Raw genomic sequence first — 16,801 nt, 5'->3', positions numbered from 1 at the left:
ACCCAGACGATGCCTGCAGCCTCAGAACCAGGGATCCCTCCAACCACGACCAGCAGAGTATAAGATTTCCTGACGCCAAAAGACACCCCTGCACCCGGCGTCCCCCAGCCTCCTGTGCCCAACTCCGGGATGCCTACCTATCCTCCAAGATCCCAACTTACCCCTCGAAGTGTTGGTCGCTCCTGAAGAATCTTTGTCCCCCGAGCCTGCAACCCTTGTTCCCTTTTCAAGATCTCCACTGAGTGCCTGATGGCTCAAAAGCACCCTGCACCCAGCCGCCAGACTGCCCCTGGCAGTGCAACCTTTGTCCTGTCCTACTTCCCCATTTGCCCTGAGCAAGTAATCAGGAGCCCAGCTCCAAAAGCAGCGTGGCCTGCTAGCCAGCAGTCACCAACCTAAGGCCCCCTGCCTCATTAGATAATATTGGGCCTAAATACCTCTGCAACCGGCTCCCCTTGTGCCGCTGAGGGTGTACCATCTGTACCTACCTGACCCTGGGAGACCCCCGAGTCTATGGCCAGAACCTTAACTCTGCCAGTCGAGTACGTACCTAACATCCAATAACTCACTTTTCTTCCATAGGTTAACATTGACTGGTTTCACTTGGAAATTCTTTTAAGTGTGGAGTTTTGGAAACTTAAAATATTCATCTAAAATCAGCCGAACGGCAAATTCCAACTTACTCACCTGTTATCAGGAGAGACCTCAGTGCTGCATCTTTAGCCCAGTACTGACCCTGAAAAGTAATTTAACCATACTTACCAGTAACTTGAATTCCCTTCCGTAGGATATCATTGCCTGCTTTTTGCTGAAAAAGTTTGTTGATTTTTGAAACTTTCAAATATTCTTTAAAAATCGTGCCAACGATAAAAACTTAATTACTTGCCTGTTTTAGATAGATGTCCCAGTGCTGAACCTAGGAGCCTAGCACTGGATTACAAAAGTAACGTGATCATACTTTACCTGTAAATTGAATTTCCTTCCGTAGGATAACATTGGTAATTTAATATGGAAAAGTTTTTAAGTGTCAACTTTTAAATTTTCAATAATATTCCTTAAAAATCACTACTGTAACCAAAACGATTTTACTCACTTGTTTACAGGAAATGTCCCGGGACTGAATCCAGGATCCAGTCCTGTGGTTAGCAAAGTAATTTGAAAAGTAATCAATTGCATTTAACCAGAAATTCGCATTGAGCTCAATGTTATATTGTGTTTGAAATTGTGTTGCCCGTTGCAACAACTAAGTATTGCATTCCAAATTCTTTTGCATATTTGAAAAGTATTTAACTAAAGTAACTCATCCTGAGAAAGTATATTTTGATACCCTGTTGGTTCTAAAAATAAAACAAATATATTTTGATACAAAACAATTGGCCTAGAGTTCAATTCTTGAGTGTGTGAGACCATTTGCTGACTGAATGTGTATAACACAAGCTTTACACTGTCCTCTGATACGGTCTTACTGCTCGACCAAGCTACCACTTTAGAGAGAGTATCTAACTTTAGCCTCTGCCAAACCTCTGGGGACTGTGGACTCTGTGCACACTGGACCGTACTTTGGTCCAGTATATACAGAGCCACTTTCTTACAATTACAGCCGCAATATATGCTCCCATAGGGAAATTGGAGATGTTGTTCATATCTGTACCTTGTGGCAGGCACCTCTAGGTGCCTGCCACAGGGTGCAGGGATCAACTAGGGGGCACCATAGATGTCCCCTCAGCCCCCAACTGGAAGCCGCACACACAAAGGGGCCCCAAACACGCTTTCCAACATGGTTTCCATGTCGGACAGGTCTGCATGGAAACCATGCCGGAAAACGGGCATCACAATCTCAAGGGCGGAAAAGCCCGTCCATTTGGGATAACGAGCCAGTTCAGACTGCCCGATGGGCTCCTTGAGCCAGTCGGAAGCCAGTTAGAATGACTGGCCGGTTTCAATTCTGATCAGCTGATCAGAATTAAAACAGACGATAAGGGTCGGAAAGAATCCAACCAAAGGTCAAAGGCTTTCCGACCCTCGTTCTAATAGGCCCCCAAGTGTTATTAGCTTGTGTTGCCGAGTTTTGGGTGAATAATATTTCTCTGAGTAAGACTGACAGATCTGTATCGTTATGTATCAAAAAGAACTAGCTACGTTTGATTTGTATGGGACTCTGAAAAGTCATGTCCAGTGGCACCGGTTGGGTGTCTTCATGAAGCCCTCACCCACCAACCTAGTTGGTGGCATGCTTCATCATTGGGCCCACCCAGTGACACCTACCGTGTCCCGGGTGTGTTTCGACGCCTGATTACAGCGGAGCAGGTATCTTACTGAGAGTGCAGTGTAGTGAGAATGGTGAAGTGAGATTTAAAACGGCTTGGCAGGAATCCCAGTTCCCGTGGGCTAAATGAAACTTTAATAAATTGGCTCCTGTCAGCGGTTAAAAACAAGGCAGGGTGGATGTGATGGTAGCGAATTACGACCTCATGCATCCGGTGGTGGTCGACATGTTTCAGCGAGTGCCTTCTTTTAAATCTGGCTTTCCTCAGGACCGTTTATAAGTGTAGGTGCAAATTAATTTACACCGGTCCTGAGGAAAGCCAATTTCAACGACCAAGCGTTGAAATTGGTGCCTAAAAACTGTTTGCTGTCCTCGCACCTCTGAACCGGTTCCCACAGTCATCAACTAGTAGAGTCTGGGACTGCTGATTTCTTCTCCTACACCCAAAGCCACATAGCCACATTCTCAAGATGAGAGAGGACAAAAGTATGAAGCAATAAGCATTCTGAAAAATAAATGCGTCACTGAAGAGCACCGGGGAAGGAACAAACTGCAGGCACTCCCAGAATAACTGTTAAACCACAGCTACAGTTGAGGAACAAACTGCAGTTTCACTTCAATGAGGAACATGGTGACCATGAGGGGTCCTGAAGATAAACATGAAGGCACTGTGTAGACAACGCGACCAAGACTGACTGACTGACTGACGTGTTAATAGCACACTACACCTTTGCTAATCCCGAGGTGCTGGGGCCCGCCTACCCTGAAGAGAAACTTGAGGAACAGTTCCTGCTGGACTAGTTCAACAGTAATGTGAAATAGCTGGGAGATCATTCGGTGTTTTAGAATCCCAGATGCAGAGCGCTCTACCTCCTTTACAAGGCAATAGGAACAGCATGCACCTGACCTCCAAGAAAGCTGGTGGGGGAACATTCTTATCTTATCCAGAAGCACATAGAGTATAGGAGTACTTGAATGCAAAACACAAGAATTCAAATTGCCCCCGTTTTGTTGTGGTCACCCAAAGTAACTGCCTCCTGGCCTCCGACACATACTCTCAATCGCTCAATTTTTTTCACGGAATCCTGTTTAACAGCTCTCGGAAACTCCAACTTAAAGGGCACTGCAGAAATATACCATAGAGAAGCCTTCCCACTTTCACTGGGGTTTGAAAGAACCACAGTCGTATTTTACAGAAACAAACACTGCAGAGTTCACAAAAAAACAAGACAACACGAAAGAGTCAAACTATACACCACACACTTGTGAGGAACATTTCATCAGCTTCAAGCCAATGCCAAAAGATTCAAAACTCCGCACTGGACCCAATACAGGAAATCCAAACCTTACACCCCACCCCTCCAAAGAAGCCTCTAAGCAACCAGGCCTAAGGTCAACCAGAAGAGACTCAGCTATGGGCCTGGAGCTCCTCTTCAGAAACACGCCCCACAGAAGCGGAATCTCACCCAGAAAGCACCCAAAGAAAGGGAAATCAACTCCAGGTGGGAGGGTTTCAACCTAAGAAAAACACACTTACGGACCATCAAAAGGAGTGAAGACCTAATGCTCACCTAGGTGTGGCCCGAGCCACATATAAGTAGAGCATCCTGCAGGATCCAAGCTCCACCGACAGATACAGAAGCACTTTCAAGGGAACCCATACTCCACAATGCTGGGATAAATTACAAAGAGTGGCCCTAACCCAACAGGTACACCACCCAGGTTGCCATTCCAGGAAAAGAGTTAAAGCTACTTCAAATGGGTTTCTAACAAATAACATAGGGCCCAACCCTGGCACCTTCAACACAATGCAAACTCTTTAACCCAGATATCACGTGAATTAGGACAAAGTACAGTGTATTTGTAAGGTAAGCTAACCAGCAACGGGCGGCAGTCACTGTGTATCAATGGTGATCATTTCCTCACGCCAACCTTGGCCAGAAAGCTCCAGTGATTGTATATACAGAGTACTCTCATCACAAACCTTTAACCATAATCAATTACTAAAAGATCAACATTGTCAAGTGTGTGCCCCTACATAGTCAACGGGTTAGATGCCATCATCCACGGGTGCACGCCAATACCATGAAATGGATCAAAACCATTATCAAACATTAGAAAGTCTCTTTTAGAGAACACATCACCAATGGAGATCTGAACAATGGTGGCTGATCAGGGAAACATATGAAAACTGACAGGACAGCCAAGTAACTCTTAACTGTAGTCACTGTCAAGCCCTGCTGTGCAAGAGACAGCGCCAAATTCCAAAAATCAGAAGGTTTGATTTGTAGGACACCAGGCCTTCTGACTGACACAACAGCTCAATCTGTATCCAGCAACCAGAAAAAAAACTTTTGCTTTCTGGCAGTGAAGATGATGTCAGCAAATTCATCATAGAGATAAAAAGACTCTAGCTGGCACCACTTAATCTCCATGTATGCAGCAGCACCGTTTAAGAACTGGGGTGAAAATATTGACCAGCTAGTTGCTTGAGTAGGTCTTCTCTGCGCGAGGGAAAGTGGTGGCAAAATGCGGACTGCCAAGAGATCAGCATACCAAATCTTTCCTGCCAAATCTTGCCGATCAGGATAACTTCAGACCAATCATGCAGCACCTTTGAGAGGATATTTGATGGAAGCAGAATCAGTGATAATGTGTACAGGATACCATTCAGAGGGACGTTTGTGGCCAAAGGAAGGAAATTTCCTGATCTGTGGTAAAGAGATGCTAGGATGGACACCCCAATCTGCTAAAGTCAGTTCTAACTGTGGTTCATCCAGTAGGAGGTGACTAAGTGTGTCCTTTTTTATGTGAAGGGAACCTGCTGGATGGGTCGGTTCTGGAAAACTTACTCACCATAGCACCCACTGCCACAAGCATATCAACACCCAGCACAGAGTCAATGGCCTCCCACTAATGCCCTTCCTGTTCATGTAATGGACAGTGGTGGTGTTGTCTGTACATCTTAATGGTGCTCTCTTTAGACAGAAAGTACAAACGCCTCTGTGTTTCCAGCACATTTATGTGCAGATGCTACTCCGAAGCAGACGATAGAAAGGCAAGTGCCAACATGTTGCCCAGGTCTGTGATTAGAGTAGCCAGCGCAGGGCTGCGTTGATGACCCATCATGACAGTGGACCAGTGCAGGTCTGGAAAAACAGGGTGTAAGATATTCACCTAAACCAAAAGGTACAGTTCGTGTTGGAGTCACTGCTATCACAGGCACCACTTGTGGTCCCTTGTTGCCATCAGGCATATGGAACAAATAGGGTGCAAAAGACCAAACAGCTGTAGGACACGTAGGAACAGGAGCTGTGTTTGAGTCAGAAACATCTACATTACCATGATCCTCTGATTAGGAGGAAAAGCAAACCTTTAGATTCATCCAGCACCACTCCTACAAAGGTCAACCGCTGTGCTGGGATATATGATGTTAGCACGCATACTTTTAGCACGCATACCATTACCACGCATTTTTTACAACGCAGGACCTTTTACAATGAATACCTTTACAACGCATTACACTACAACGCAGATACTATTACAACGCATGCCATTACAACGTAAGTATAGGTAAGTTTATAATATTTTTAAATAATGTAATTAATAATTATTTACATATTTTATTTATTAAATTTTTAATTATTAAATATGTTAATTAATGTTAATTTTTATTTAATAATTTGTAAATATATATGTTAAAAATACCCCTGTACCCCTAAACCCAAACCCAAACCCTGAACCCTAAAAATACCCCTGTACCTCAAAACCCAGCCCAGAACCCTAAAAATACCTCTGTACCCCAAAACCCAAACCCAGCCCTGAACCCTAAAAATACCCCTGTACCCCAAAACCCAAACCCAGCCCTGAACCATAAAAATACCCCTGTACCCCAAAACCCAAACCCAGCCCTGAACCCTAAAAATACCCCTGTACCCCAAAACCAACCCTGAAACCTAAAAATACCCCAGAACCCCAAAACCCAAACCCAGCCCTGAACCCTAAAAATACCCCTGTACCCCAAAACCAACCCTGAAACCTAAAAATACCCCTGTACCCCAAAACCCAAACCCAGCCCTGAAACCTAAAAATACCCCTGTACCCCAAAACCCCAAACCAACCCTGAAACCTAAAAATACCCCTGTACCCCAAAACCCAGCCCTGAAACCTAAAAATACCCCTGTACCCCAAAACCCAAAACCAACCCTGAAACCTAAAAATACCCCTGTACCCCAAAACCCAAACCCAGCCCTGAAACCTAAAAATACCCCTGTACCCCAAAACCCAACCCTGAAACCTAAAAATACCCCTGTACCCCAAAACCCAAACCCAATACCCCTAATAAATGTTTTTAAAAAAAGATAAACTTACCTATACTTACGATGTAATGGTATGCGTTGTAATAGTATCTGCGTTGTAGTGTAATGCGTTGTAAAGGTATTCGTTGTAAAGGGTCCTGCGTTGTAAAAAATGCGTGGTAATGGTATTTCGTGCTAAAAGATGCATGGTAACAGTTACATACCGCTGTGCTGGCATGAGGTGTGACCTTTGGGCATTGATAATAAAGCCTAAGTTGTGCGGAAGTCATTGCACACCGAAGATATTCCTTCACTGGTGACAACCTTTACAAACCAGGCACCAACATATGGTAATATGTGGACATTTAGAGTGGTACTGCCACAACTACCAGCACGTTTGTGAAAACAAAAGGCATAGTCATCAGCCTGAATGGCCAGACTGAACTGACAATGCTGGGACACCATAGTAAATCACCTGTGAGTGAGTGAAAGTAGAAGCCCTGGTGATCACAGGATGCCAGCTAATTCTCAGTAAATGAAGGCCAGCAAGAAATGGCGCAGGTACAGCATTTTGAACTGGCCCTGCCAAATGACCAAGTCGAAATGGCTGACCTTCCTGAGGACCAAGTAGAGTAGAATCCCATACCCTTACCTTTGAGAGGCATCAAATCTATAGCGCCTTTGTTAAGAAGGGGTAGAATGAATCTGTCTGCATGAAAGCACACCCTAGAGGGCATGAAGGGTAAGGTGTGGCCCTTTCAAATCGGCTGGATGAACTAATGGTCAATAGTGATCATCTCCCAACTGGTGGAAAAATAGGAGACCCTCCCCCACCAGAAGAGGATGCTGTAAGAGGGTGGAGTCAGAGGGGTTTGAGGCAGCAGAGCCAATAGAGTATGGGCTGGACCTGGTTTAATGATGACAATCCTTTCATGCACAATTGCCGTAAAAGGATCAGTACATTTGTTGCGGTGTCAGGACTAGTTGAGAAGTTGTCTTTGATTGGGACTACTGAGCTCTAGAATAGCCCCAATATCTTCTGTACTGCTGATGGAACTGCCTCATTGGTGGGAGGTAAGATCCAGTAAGAAGGTTGTGTCCTGCTATTCTAGAAACGTTTGAAGGAGGAGTTGCCCTTCTCTGCAGTACAAGTGGGCTGGAAATCTCCAGAGAAGCCACTAAAGCATCCAGGTATCGTGGTCTGGGGAGAGGGGGGAGGCTGGGCAAATGGACTGAGCAATAATATTTACAGAATCCAAACACATTTCAGGGTCTGTTTCCAAGCCAATACTGACTAGATAGAATAGCTTCCTCATGTCCTCCTTTTATGACAGTTTTGTCAATTCCCACAATGCGCAGAGAGCGGCGTAGTAAGCATGGCCATGTGGCATTTACTGGACAAATGAGATTGTCCAGCAAAAACCTTCAAGCCATAGCATCCAGCTGTTTAGATTCTGTCCAGAGGGGCAATATGGAAATGTGTCTATGGACTGCTGTCCTGAGAACAGCTTATCCAGGAAGCCAAAATGAGTTTCAGCAGAGCCTCAGTACGTGGAAGAAAGGTCTTGTCACTCGCTGAGGCAGTATGCAAGATTTCCATCGCAATGTTTGATAGGCAGGCCACTGGCATCTTTAAGACATGATGTAGGCACGAACCTGTGTAAGAGAGTGGAATCAGACTGTACGCCTCAGTTATCATCTTTCACGTGACCATAAACCCTATTTGGCATGTTTATGGCATCAGATTTAAATCCAAACAACTCCTCCACCAAGGCAAAGTTCTGTGTCCAGGCAGGAGGTTGTTAATAAGTGCAAGCTTCAACCTTCCCATTTGCCACCTGGATAATATCCACTGCTTTGAGTGAGGTGCCAAGGATGACTTCAAGCGCAGTTACCTGACCGGCCCTGGGAGCAGAGCTTTGTGTTGCGTCAAATGGGTAGTAGAATAATGCCATGGTCAAAGCTTTCTTTCCAGACACCTAGGTTGGCGTGGGTAAAGGTGCACAGGCAGGAAGCATTGGGGTCATTGCTGGAGTCAGGACGCCCAAAGGTGCTTGTCTGCCCTTGAAGAGTGGCCCTCATGGTTCAGTAAAGAAAAAAGCCAGCATGGCCAGACAGAAGAACTCGACCTGTGTGAGGGTGGATACTGGAACAGGGAATTCTAGTTAGATCTTCTGCAACTTTAGAGTCAGCTCCAAGGACAAGTAAAAGCCTGGCGCGGCATTGGAGAACTGAGCTGTGTATTCAAATAGTACTGGGGAGTGTTTATGAGGAAAAAGAGATCTCCTTATGGCACTTTTTATATTTTTTGAGGGAAAACCTTGGTAGAGCATTCGTTCTAGTCTAGTCTAATTGCTGTTGAATTTAAGGAACTTGTGTTAGTAAAGCACTGAGAGAAAGCAAAAGACCACGTTGAGGTGGTGTCAAAAACAGGAACGGATGTCAGCGCACAGGTATTGTCATGTTCAATGTACAGAGTTGCAGGTCGAGCTGCATAGTACCACCTGGAAGTGCTGTACAGCTACTGCTGGGGAAAAGTTCTTCCCAACTAGTCAGAAGCTCACAGAGGTGTTCATAAGGTGAACAATCGGTGGTGAGATGTATCCATGAGTCAAGGGAAATCTGCTTAGCAGAAAATTGACAGATTCAGTACACTTATGAACTGAGACATTGATAGAAGATGAGCTGCTAGGAATATTACCCAAGTCTTAAATTTGAGAAGTGTTGATTTTTATAAAGTGAACGATGAGCAAGACGACAGCTGTGTCAAAAAATTATACGGTCAGGCTCTTGCCGGCCTAAAGACTTTATGCTCCAGGGAGTACTATCTGGAAACACAGCTGATCCTCTCCCTCACCAACGACCCCACCACCGCCAGAACCAACCTTCACGAAGGGATGCAAGACGTAGCCGAGTGGATGATGACCAGCCGCCTGAAACTGAACTCAGACAAGACGGAAGTTCTCATCCTGGGCTCCTCGCCCTCCGCCTGGGACGACTCCTGGTGGCCCCCCGCCCTGGGCACCGCACCCAAACCAACAGACCACGAACGCAACCTGGGCTTCATCCTGGACTCCTCCCTCTCCATGACCAGACAAGTCAACGCAGTCTCCTCGTCCTGCTTCAATATCCTGCGCATGCTACGTAAGATCTTCCGGTGGATCTCCACCGAGACCAGGAAGACGGTCACCCAGGCCCTCGTCACCAGCCGACTGGACTACGGCAACGCCCTCTACGCCGGAACCACCGCCAAGCTCCAGAAGAGACTCCAGCGAATCCAGAACGCCTCAGCCAGACTCATCCTCAACATCCCCCGACACAGCCACATCTCCGGACATCTGAGAGATCTGCACTGGCTCCCGGTCAACAAGAGAATCATCTTCCGTCTCCTCACCCGCGCACACAAAGCCCTACACAACCAAGGCCCGAGATACCTCAACAACCACATCAACTTCTACACGCCAGCTCCGATCGACCAGCCACGCCCTCGCCGCCGTCCCCCACATCCGAAGAGCTACAACAGGAGGAAGGTCCTTCTCCTACCTCGCCGCCAAGACCTGGAACTCCCTCCCGACCCCCCTCCGCCTGACCCAAGACCACCTCGCCTTCAGGAAGCTGCTCAAGACCTGGCTGTTCGAGCAGTAGCGGACCCCCCCAGCGCCTTGAGACCCTATGGGTGAGTAGTGCGCGATATAAATGTCTTTGATTGATTGATTGAAATATACTACATATAGAAGGCACCTTCAAGCTAGTGTGCAGATGTGTTCTAGTGAGATAGTAGCTGGATATTTAAGGTTTGCAGCTTTCTTTTAACACTGGTAGAAATAGACTTGGCTAGATCTAACAGCCTGATTGAGAGTTTGGCAGACAGCGGGGTCTCTGTCGGGATGGCAGAGGACATGCATCTTTGATCACCAGTCTGACAGGGATCCAGTCACTGTATTTGAAATTTGATGGACGGCATATAAAAATAAACTCCCAAAGTTGGAGATTGTTGCTGAAAAATAAAAAAAATGAATGGCCCCAAATCCGGGGAGTTTTTCCCCACAGGTGTGGGGGTCATTATTTTTTTTCCTGTCACTTACAGCCGGTATTTTCCAAGCGGTAACAGACAGAAAAATAAAGCCTTTACTCCATCCACCTTATCTGAGTACCCTGTCCGCCAAACTCAAAATCAGGCCTTAAAGTTGCTACAGCAGAAGACACAATTTTAGAATATTTTCTCTTTCAGGGGTCATTCCCAAAACTTGGGAAGTTATTGCTAATACTTTAGGCGAGTGAAATTTTCAACTTTAGAATTGGGTGACCGAGCACCCTAGGTTGCGGTTTGTGGAAAATTTTTCCAGCCACAACACAACTTGATTACAAACATGCCGAAAGCCCATTTTAAGCTGACTATGCAGCCACTGACTTCACACATCGGCTATAGCTGTGTACTGCATACGATAATTGCTTAAAGCGATCTCATCTGATCTAAGCACATAGTCAATCTAAACAAAACGGAAATGAGGCAACAGAGTCTGGACAAAAGAGCATAGCACATAAAAACAATCTAAAAAGTTTAGTCAGTGCCACATAATACATTTCAGTTCATAAATACATGCACGCAGTAATTAGTCAAGGGCGAAAAGACATTCAGGACTGCTGAAATGTTGTGCTCCCTCATAATCTCTTACCCTTTTCAAGCTAGGATCCACATCAGGAAGCTGCTCTTTTCTTGTACAAACTCCCTCTTTTGTTTAAAATCCAATCTTTCCTTGGAGAGATTTGTTTCTATTTCCCAAATGAAAAGGTTTTTTCTTTAGCAGAGATGCGCCTTTCCAGCACTGGAATCCACACTTTCCTCCTAGGGATTTGGCTGAAAAAACAAGGTTCTCCTGAAGCAGTCACACATCACGGTCTTCCAAAGAATCAGCCTACCACAAACAGAACGAAAAGCCAATCCAGACAGGGATCTGAGGATGCAATATGAAAGAAACAGCATATTAAGAGTGGCTTCCCCAATAGATCCTCTGTCTTGGCTTCGGTGGATCCGCTTCCTTTTGTCAGATTTTGGGATTCCCAATCCAGCCCTTGGAAGTGATCCAGGATACCTTGCTCCAGTCCTAAAATTCTGTATCCCTCTCCTATAGCTTTTGGGATTCTCACTGTGGTCTATCTTAGGAGGAACCTATTGAATATTAACTTTGGGGCCCATGCTGCCTTAGAGAATCTTCAGTGTCCATCACCTGTCACGATTCATATTCTCCTCCCACAATCCCCTTCAAAGATTTAGTTTATGACTCTTTACCCATTTGGATCCAGTGGATGGTGCTCCGTTTATGTGCTACTTAAGGTTTGCCCAATTCCTTTATATCTGCTGCAAACCCCTGAGCAGGTTTATCCATGGACTGCATATTTGCTGGCTCAACCCTGCCCCCTGGTGACGCATCCATTCAAGTCCACTACATATGCTGCTTTGATGCGGAGGATCCTTTCCCATACCTAGATAGATCCCTTCCACTATCACAGAACATTCCGGTAAATCTCCAGCCTGCTTCCTCTCTCCCAGAGCAGATCCCCAGTTCTGTATTCTTGGACGCATGCCGTGCCGTCCCTGTGGGCACATCCAAAGGGTGAGATGGAATGGGAGTTACATGGACCCCTCCTCTGCCCCATTAGGGAATTCCCCGGGAATTTCCTTGCACATATACACACCTCCAGCCTGAGGCTTCGGCCCTCTTAAGTGAAAAGAACACAGCGAGCGTCTGCCCAGAGTTGAGCGGCATTTCTTGTTTCAATGGGCGGCGCCATCAGGGCAGCAGCCAGTACGGGCTCGAATCTTGGAAAGGCTGGCTCACCCTTTCATCCTTATTGAGTTGAAAAATAAGTAAAACTCTAACTGGAGCGTCAGCAGTGCATTCTGCAAAAGACCCTCAAGTGACAAGCTGCAGGAATTTGTCTCTTGATAGCACCCTGGGACCTGACCTTCTTGGATGCCCCTCTGTACCCGGATGCCCGCTGCACCTGGGTAAAACAGTCCTCACCCGGTGGATCTCTGTTCACTCCTAGGATGGACAGGACCGAGTTTCCCGCTCTCGCACCGTGGGGTAGATCTACCTCCTCACCAGATTCTTCCTTGCTCGGTCCCCAGCCCGGCGCCGGTCCTTCCTCCTCCCCTCCCCGAGTTCTGCAGCAGAGTGTCGGCTCTGCGGAGTCTGAAAGTTCTGCTGGAGCCGGCCGGGTGGAGGCGGAGCTTAGACCAAGGAGGGACTAAAGTTTGCCCAGGGCAGGGGGGCGGAGTTAAGGTGTGAGTGCCAAAGAAGGCGGGGCAAAAGGACAATAATGCAAAAAGAGGAGGATGATTGACACTGATGGTTTTACAGCACAGGCAAGTTATCACCCAAATCCGTGACTTAATGGAAGGTCCTGTATAGATAGTATCATAGAGATAGAAAACGGACTAACAGCAAGGCCGGCCATCTTGAAGAGCCTGGGGCTCGATAAGGTCGTCGGATCACAAGGAATGAGGGGAGGGGCCTGTTGCCATACACATGGGTTATTACTAACCTGGCCTTTATTTTTCAGGTCAACCCGTCAAAAATCTCTGTAAAATCAGCGAAGTCCGATTATTATACCTTCTAAAAACATACAACAATAAGCACATGAAGAAATGAGTTAAAAGTGATGGAGTGCTGTCTTAATAGTTTCAGAATGATTATTAAACAGTTATTTAAATGGACAGGTACTGTCCGGTACAGCGTATCAGCACTTCTTTAATTTGAAAAGAAGACCCGAAACTGCATGGTCCTGGGATGCTTGTTTCCGGTCCAGGGAGGACCTGGCATGGCAGTTCGGGCTCGACTGTTCCCATTGGGCGCAGGGTCAAGGCTGATTTGCATATGGCTGGGTCCAAACTGGAATGGCAGGGTGAGCAAAAAAACGATGGCTTAAGGCCCAGATCTCTGTACTGGGGTGAATGTGCAACATTGTTCTGCATTCTGTCCATCAATTGTTGTTTGCATTTGTCACCCGAGTGGGTCGGGTATGCCCAGACGTGGGTCCTCTCCATGTCACTGGAGTCAAACTTTTCGGCCTGATAAGGGCTCATACCCGGAAACCGGTCCTAGGATGCTTGGTTCCAGTCTAGAGAGGACCTGGCCTGGCAGTTCAGGCGGACTGTTCCCGTTGGGTGCAGGATCAAGAGTGATTTGCATATAGCTGAATCCAAACTGGAAGGGCATGGTGAGGAAAATCATAGATCACTGTACTGTGGTCAATGTACAACATCGATCTGCGCCACAAGTTCTCATTCATCTTCATCAGGCACAGATTTTGAGAGTTTTGCACAAAATCTCAACCTGTTCAGCCAATGCCTAGACTCAAACCTGGTTGCCCAGTTACAGAATCTGTTGTAAATGTAATACATTTAATGGGAGAGAGTACTCTAGAAAGTGAATACCAGCACCTCTATATTTCCACTTAAAGCATTGGAACAAAATGCAAAAAAAACAAGAATGACAATTTTGTATTAATTCTTTCTAGGTCTCGTCTATTCCATCCCAAAGGGATGGCAGGCGAGATTTATAGTAAGGAGACCTAAAAAGTCTGCCCACTGCCGATCGCGTACAGTTCATGTGAGCCAGGCGCGCGCACAGGAATTCGCTCCACCTACCCCTCCCACAAAGCAAGACAAGACAAGAGCATCAAAGTGACCGTGGCCGCTTTGATTCCATTTGCCACCAGCCACTTCACGTGCTCCGCAGGTCATAAACAGGACCATCTGCTCGTGAATCGGAATGCTGGCATGGTTATCCAGCCCCCCTTCCAGCACTCGTGGCACATGCATTCTTTTGTTGTCTCTTTTGCTGCTCAGCTTCAACCGGTGCCCAACATTGCACCCCAGTTTTACGCTCCTTACATGTATCGCCCTGCCCCACCGGAGCTCTGTTTACCACCACTGCATGCCCCCAACCCCTCTGAAACTTTGCAAAAGTGTCACTGCTGTTAGATCTACCACTCTACCGCCCTCACTCTACAACTCTACTTTCCTTACTCTACCGCTCTCACTGTTCCACTCTACCGCCCTCACTCTACCACTCTAATGCCCTCACTCTACCACTCTACAGCCCTCACTCTACCGCTCTACAGCCCTCACTCTACCACTCTATCGCTCTCACCCTACTGTGCTCACTCTACCGCCCTCACTCGACTGCCCTCACTCTACCACTCTACCGCCCTCACTCTACCACTCTACCGCCCTCACTCTACCGCTCTACCGTCCTCACTCTACCACTCTACAGCCCTCACTCTACCGCCCTCACTGTACCACTCTACCGCCCTCACACCCTCACTCTACGCCCTCACTCTACTACTCTACCGCCCTCACTCTACCGCTCTACCGCCCTCACTCTACCGCCCTCACTCTACCACTCTACAGCCCTCACTCTACCGCCCTCACTGTACCACTCTACCGCCCTCACACCCTCACTCTACGCCCTCACTCTACTACTCTACCGCCCTCACTCTACCGCCCTCACTCTACCACTCTACCGCCCTCACTCTACTGCCCTCACTCTACCACTCTACCGCAGGTCATAAACAGGACCATCCGCTCGTGAATCGGAATGCTGGCATGGTTGCCCAGCCACCCTCCCAGCACTCATGGCACATGCATTCTTTTGTCAACTCTTTTGCTGCTCAGCTTCAACCGGTGCCCAACATCGCACCCCAGTTCTACGCTCCTCACATGTATCGCCCTGCCTCACTGGAGCTCTGTTTACCACCACTGCATGGTCCCAACCCCTCTGAAACTTTGCAAAAGTGTCACTTCTGTTAAATCTACCACTCTACCGCCCTCACTCTACTGCCCTCACTCTACCACTCTCACTCTACCACCCTCACCCTACCGCCCTCACTCTACCACTGTACTGCCCTCACTCTACCACTCTACCGCCCTCACTCTACCACCGCCCTTTATCTGAGGGTGGCCCGGCCAAGAACCTAGGAATCTGGTTTGACAATGACCTTAGGTTTGCGGAACATATCAAGAGGCTAACGGGTGTATGCTTTGGGACTCTCAAATCCTTAAGCAGATTTTTCCCCATGCTCCTCCAGCGGGCCAAGGAGATGGTTGCTCGGGCGCTCAATCTATCACGGCTAGACTATGCCAACGCACTCTTTCTTGGCATCCCAGCATACATGGTGAACAAATTACAACTAATTCAGAATGCATCGACCAGACTCCTGCTGGGCATCTCCAAGAGATCTAGTATTAGACCACAAATGAGTGCTCTTCATTGGCTGCCAGTGACTCAGCGGGTACAATTTAAAGCTCTTGTTGTAGCACATAGAGCACTACACGACTTGGGCCCCCCTTATATCAGGAAGAGAGTGGCCTTCTACACTCCCCGACGAACTCTAAGGTCGGCGGCACATCGTCTGATGGCCGCCCCACGTTTTCGTCGGGCCAGGATGGGTGGCCAGTCTTTCTCAGTTAAAGTAGCCAGTCTCTGGAATGCCCTTCCCACTGTGCTGCGCCACACCCAGAATCTCAGATGCTTCAAGAAGCTTCTCAAAACGCACCTTTTCACGCAGGCCTATTAGTCTTCTACCTAGCCACTTGTCTGAGACTGCATCGCGACAGGATACTCAAGAGTAGTTGCGCGCGCTATAAATTCCCATATAACATAACATAACTCTAACGCCCTCACTCTACCGCCCTCACTCTACCACTCTACCGCCCTCACTCTACCACCCTACCGCCCTCACTCTACCACTCTACCGCCCTCACTCTACCACTCTACCGCCCTCACTCTACCGCCCTCACTCTACCACTCTCACTCTACCACTCTAGCGCCCTCACTCTACCGCCCTCACTCTACCACTCTACCGCCCTCACTCTACCGCCCTCACTCTACCACTCCACCTCCCTCACTCTACCACTCTACCGCCATCACTCTACCACTCTACCGCCCTTACTCTACCGCCCTCAATCTACCACTCTACCGCCCTCACTCTACCACTCTACCGCCCTCACTCTACCGCCCTCACTCTACCACTCTACCACCCTCACTCTACCACTCTACCGCCCTCACTCAACTGCCCTCACTCTACCGCTCTCACTCTACCGCTCTACTGCCCTCACTCTACCACTCTACCGCCCTCACTCTACCACTCTACCGCCCTCACTCTACCACTCTACCATCATCACTCTACCACTCTACTGCCCTCACTCTACCGCCCCCAATCTACCACT

At 47.5% G+C, this 16,801-nt stretch overlaps 1 protein-coding gene across 1 annotated transcript in view; it reads right to left on the bottom strand.

The window, feature by feature from the left end:
- Positions 1 to 12,495, bottom strand: part of BCL2L12 (BCL2 like 12) — a 132,457-nt gene extending 119,962 nt beyond the window's left edge. The window contains exon 1 of the mRNA XM_086930135.1: positions 11,241 to 12,495. The gene's annotated coding sequence lies outside the window, so the exon portion shown is untranslated. The remainder of the gene's footprint in view (positions 1 to 11,240) is intronic.
- Positions 12,496 to 16,801: the final 4,306 nt, after the last annotated feature.

Source organism: Lissotriton vulgaris, chromosome 7 (genome assembly GCF_964263255.1).
Source record: "Lissotriton vulgaris chromosome 7, aLisVul1.2, whole genome shotgun sequence".
Taxonomy (NCBI): Eukaryota; Metazoa; Chordata; class Amphibia; order Caudata; family Salamandridae; genus Lissotriton; species Lissotriton vulgaris.
Note: the sequence above shows the minus strand (reverse complement) of the source record. Positions and strands in the feature narration are given on the sequence as shown.